Source organism: Pseudonaja textilis, chromosome 18, assembly GCF_049901715.1.
Source record: "Pseudonaja textilis isolate UNSWEBS1 chromosome 18, rPseTex1.2, whole genome shotgun sequence".
Lineage (NCBI taxonomy): Eukaryota > Metazoa > Chordata > Lepidosauria > Squamata > Elapidae > Pseudonaja > Pseudonaja textilis.
Genome location: NC_142007.1, coordinates 6,576,079 through 6,581,633, shown reverse-complemented (window position 1 = coordinate 6,581,633; position 5,555 = coordinate 6,576,079).

Sequence of the window (5,555 nt, the reverse complement as noted above, 5' to 3'; positions counted from 1 at the left end):
CCCCCCCAAACGCAGCTCTTTGGGCATCGGCTCTGCTTTTTTTAAAAACCAATAAAATATTATTTTAAAACCTCTCTCTGGATCGGGCTTTTCAGGGGGTCAGAGCGACCACCGTGCCCTCCTACCTGCCTTCTCTCCGCAGTCAAAAATTCTCCTCCCCTGTGAATTACAAGCCCCCGCCGGTTGGTACTCGGCCTCTTGGCCAGGCTGGCACCAGGTGTGGCGAGTCGAGGAGGGAGGTTGGGCCGGGAGAGAGACGCTCCTGGACGGCGTTGGTTGGTTCTGGGGGAAAGTCCGTTTGGATTGCCTTGGAGGGTCTCTCTCTCGAGCCGATCTGGGCTGGAAATCACCCAACGAATAATCGATCGCCTGCCGCTAGCCGCTTGGCATAAAAGCAAGACCCTTTTGAGAATAGTATTTTGGGACGGAGAGCTTTAAAAGTCTTTTTATTTGTCACTCCCACTAAGGATGGGCATTGCTGCCATTTTCTGTTGGATTTTGTGGGCAAAGGGCTTTGCGGAAGGCAGGTGCCCGCCTTCTGCTTTGCCCCCCTTGTGTTAACACAACGCCGGTTCTCAGGCTACTGCTGGCCTTCCCCCCTCTCCTTCCTATTTGCAACCCCGCCCTCCCTCCACCTGCCAGGGACGGTGCAAAGTCTGTCGGCCTCTGCGTGGGCGGCCATCCCTCCTCGGCCCCTTTTCCACGTTGCCTGGAGCCCGGCGGTACGGCCAAGGACGATGGGAGGAGGTGCCATCCCAGGTCTGAACGGTGCCACGGTGATGCTGCGGCTTCTCTTCAGCCCAGGTTGGGTCTTGAGTTGGGGGGGAAATGGGTGACCCCCAGGAAGAGGGACGAGAGGGGTGGGGGGGCTGCTCAAGAATGGTGGGGAGAATTTGGAAGCCCTCTGGATTTCCCTTTACTGCAACCTCAGGCAGGTCTCTTGGAAAAATAGGGGTGTGCGTGTATGTGTGTGGATGATGAACACTTCCTAGGTCCTTGGTTAGGGCTCAAGCTGTTGAGCTATCAACCAGCCCCAAAGGCTGTGAATCTCACTAAAGTTTAAATAATAATAGTAATAATAATAAATAATCTACCTTAACAGTTCTTAGGACCTTGGTTACGACTTGAACTGTTAAGGTTTTACCAGGTCCAGACTGAATCAAAGATTAACCAATAATAATAATAAAATAATAATATAATAATAATAATAATAATAATAATAATGTTTTGTTGTTATTATTATTATTATTATCTGCCTTAACAGTTGTTAGGTCTTTGGTTAGGACTTCAACTATTAAGTTTTTACCAGGTCCAGACTGAATCAAATGGAAGATTAACCAATAATAATAATAATAATAGTCATCATCATCATCAAACATAATAATATCCACCAGCCAATAATAGCCGAGAGGCTGGGAGACTATCCGGAGGGTGGGTAGCACTTTGCCTTCCTCTAAATCGGCTGGATTCGGTCCCAATGAGGACTAGAACCTTTAAAAAACAAGAAAAAGCCATTCGTCCTTCCCAAGCACAGTTTGACTTTAAACGCAGAAAAAGGGACCCCGAGGCTGGCTAAGGAGGCCTCTAGGGCGCCCCCCACAACCGTCGCCCCGTTTTCCTCCCCTTCCCCAACCGCCCCGTAAACCCCACAGCCGCCTGCCAGGCTCTCTCTCCAAAGGGCGCCCCGGGGGTGGGTCGGTGGGTGGCAGCGCGTTCCGCAGGAGCCACAAAGACGCCCCCCACCACCCCACTTTCCCCGAGAGGCGGGGGACGAGCATCTCCGGGCGCGCGCGTGCGCGTATCCCTGCCGCCGGCGCCGCCCCCCAGTCCTCCTGCGGCGGGCGTCCAATGGGCACGCGCGGCGGGCGTGCGGGGGGCGTGCGGGGGTGGTCCTTGCGCGCGCGAGGCGAGAGCGGCTCCTTCCCGGCTCGGCGCGCGCCGCCAGCCGAGTGAGGGGAGACGGAAAGCGGCTGGCCGTCTGGCGGGCGAGCGAGCGAGCGGACCCGCGTCCTCCGGTAGGTCTGCCCGGCTTCTGCTCCGGGCTCGTCAGCCGGCGAAAGGCGTCCTCCGCCGGGCACGGGAGGCGCGCGGAGACCGGCGCTGCACCCCCACCTCCCCGCTCGCCCCTCGGGGCAGGAGAGAGAGAGAGACAGAGAGGGGGGAGAAAAACTCCCCTCCCCATCCACTCACCCCACAGCCCTCCAGCTTCTCCTCCCCCCCCGGCCCTTCTCCCCTCCCCACCCGTATCCTGGAGGGCGAGGGCCAGGTTGGCATCCGCGGAGGGGGCTCTTGCCGGATTTCCCCCCCCCCCGGCCTCCTTGCGCTGGCAGAGACGGGGAGGAGGGAGGGAGGAAGGAGGGAGGGAGGGAGGGGGGTCTCTTTCTAGGAACGGGGTCTGCGTTGCCAGGGCGCCTCCGAAGTCTGGCCGGCAGCCAGGCTGGAGGATCTCCCGGGGCCCCACGGAGTCCTGGGCGGGTGTGTGTGTGTGTGTGTGTGTCCTCTCCCCTCCATGGCCAGCAAGCCCCTCGCCAGTCTCCCCCCACCCCTCCAATCCAGGCAGGCAGGCGCTGCGCTCGGCGGGGGAGCGGGCATCGGGAGGGGGGGAGGCGCTGCGGGCGGAGGAGGCGACGGAGGGGCCGGGTGGGTGGGGGGAATGGGCAGCCAAGGGCCGGGACGGGGGTGGGAGTGGGGGTGAGGCTGCAGGAGGATGTGGGGGGAACCACGGACTCGGGAGTGACCCCCCGTCTTCCTCCCTTCTCCTCCCCCTTCTCCTCCCCCCACCCTGTTCTTGGGCAAGGGCACGGAAGGTTGTGCCAGGTAAGAGAGCTTCAATAGAGCTGCATCATCCTGGATGTCTTGAGGGGGGCGCGTGTGGGCAACGAGGTGGGGGGCAAGGAGGAAGAGGAAGAAGGTGGGGGAGACACCCTGCCGCAGACACCGTGCCCAGCCTCTGCCTGTCTTGCTTTGCCACCTGCGGGCCCCCATCCCAGGCCTCGTGCCCCCTCCCCCGATGCTTCTCCCTGCTGCACTTCTACGGAGGAAGCGGGGGGGGGCTGTCTGTGGCCTCCCCCTCCCCCTCCTGCGGGTTCCTGCACGAAGAAGCAGGGAGGGGGGGCCTGAATTCCCCCCCCCCGCCATGCCTGGCAGGAGGAAGAGGAGGAGGGTGGCAGAGATGCCTGCCTGCAGGTGGCTCTCTGTGCCCAAGGTTTAGCTTGCCCAATGGATGCCATTCCAGGCTCCCCTGCCCTGTGCCCAGGGTCGTCTTGGCCCTCCCTCTGCCGCCTTGACCGCTTCCCCTCCCCGCTGCGGGTTTGCTTCTGCAACCCCGTTCACTCTCCTTCCCTTTCTCCTCCCCAGTTCCTTCTTATTCGGCTCCCGGCTTCCTTCTGCCTTCTGCCAGATTTGGAAAACGTGGCCCACATCCCCACCCCCCACCCCTCTTGCGGGCTTCACACCTCCTACCAACCACCGCTACCCTGCGCCTGGCAAAGTTTCTGTGCCAGGCTTTGTCTCCCAGAGAGAGAGAGGTGCTGCCAGCTCTGCCTCATCCGGATCCGTCACGAGCTCATTAGCCAGGCAGCCTGTTCTGTGCCTCAATCTTCCCAGGGGAGACACGGATGTCAGATCCACAGGGGGAGTCGGGGGTCTCAACCCTGGACTTGAAGACTGGTGGACGTCAAGTCCCAGTCGAAGGGAGTTGAAGTCCACCAGTCTTCCAGTTGCAAAGGTTGGAGACCCTGAACTGTGCAGCGGGAAAGGCCTTCGTTATGTCGCTTATTACCGTGGAGTGGCAGCTCTGCCCGGGGCCACTGGTGGGGCGCAACGATGCCGACACCTGGGCTCGGTTTGTGGGCTCCTCTGTTAAAGCGGCTCTGAGTTTAAACCTCACAACCGGGAGTTGTTATCAGCTTCGAGGAGTTTGGTGTTTCACTTTAGGTGTCAAACTCAAGGCCCGGGGGCCGGATCTGGCCCGGCGGGCTGCTTAAATCTGGCCCGTAGGGCCACTCTGGAAACTGCAAGGGACTGGCCCGCGGTGCCAGTGAAAACGGAGCCCCAAAACTTTATTTTTGCTGGCAGAGTGCTCGGGCCAACCCGGCCTCCAGAGGTCAAACACAACCCCGATGTGGCCCTCAGTGAAATCGAGTTTGACACCCCTGACCTAAAGAGAAGGGAGCCCTCGTCTCGGCCCCAGGTCCAGCCAGAGCTGTTGGGAGTGTTGAACCCAGAGCCGCCTCTCTCTGCCTGTTCTGATCCATCATCATCTCCTTTCCAGAACCCCTTTTCTGGCCCTGGTGAGTTCCGGCCTCCAACATTGTGTGACTGGAACAGAGATTGTGTTTTTTCTGGGAAGAGGAACATGCCTTTGTGTGCACGTTAAAACCGTGGGTGGGTGGGTGGGTGGGTGTGCACGGATCCCTACTGCGTGTGCTCTGGTGCCTCGTTTGCACAACAAAACCTGTTGCTGGGCTGAGCGGAGGCGCATCTGGGGTGGGTAGGAGAGGCTTACAAGCAGGTGAAGAAGCGTGTGGCTGCACGCAAGACAACTTGTGGGAAAGGACGCTGTCCACGGTGCTACTCGCCTGCCTGCTGCCTCTGCCGCCGTGCTCCAGCTGGAGCAACGCCTGGCATTGTCCAGGAGAGGGCGCTTGCTGACTGGGAGCCGGCCCTGCTGCCCGTCGGATGTCCACCTCCTAAGACAGGGGGAGGCTTCAAACTTGACAGCTTTTAAGGCTTGTGGACTTCAACTCCCAGGATTCCTTCCTCCTCCTCCAGGCATGTTAGCTCAGGGATTCTGGGAGTTGAAGTCCACAAGTCTTAAAGCTGCCAAGTTTGAAGGCCCTTGATATAGATGATTAACAGATAACTATAGATATTTATTAGAGAGAGAGATGATAGATAGATAGGAGAGAGAGAGAAAGAGACAGAGTTATAGATGTTATAAATTAGAGACAGGATATTTAGATAGATAAAGATAATGATTAACAGATTGATATTGATTAGAGGCAGATAGAAAGAGAGAGAGAGATGATAAAGCTATAGATATTATAAATTAGAGACAGGATATATTGATATATAGAGATAATGATTAACAGATTGATATTGATTAGAGGCAGATATATATAGAGGGGGGGAGGGAGAGCTTTAGATGTTATAAATTAGAGACAGGATATATAGATATAGATAGATGATTAGATAGATTAGATATTGATTAGAGGCAGATGATAAGATGATAGATAGATAGATAGATAGATAGATAGATAGATAGATAGATAGATAGATAGATAGATAGATAGATAGACAGACAGACAGACAGACAGACAGACAGACAGAGATCAGGGGTCTTCAAACTTGGCAGCTTTGAGACTTGTGGACTTCAACTCCCAGGATTCCCCCTCCAGGCATGTTAGCTCAGGGATTCTGGGAGTTGGAGTCCACAAGTCTTCAAACTTGCCAAATTTGAAGACCGTTGTCCTAAGGGGAGGCTGGCAAAGTCGCAACTTCTGAAGTCTGGGGAGGGCTTGGGTGGCGGTGGCTGGTGCTGTCTGTGGGGCCAA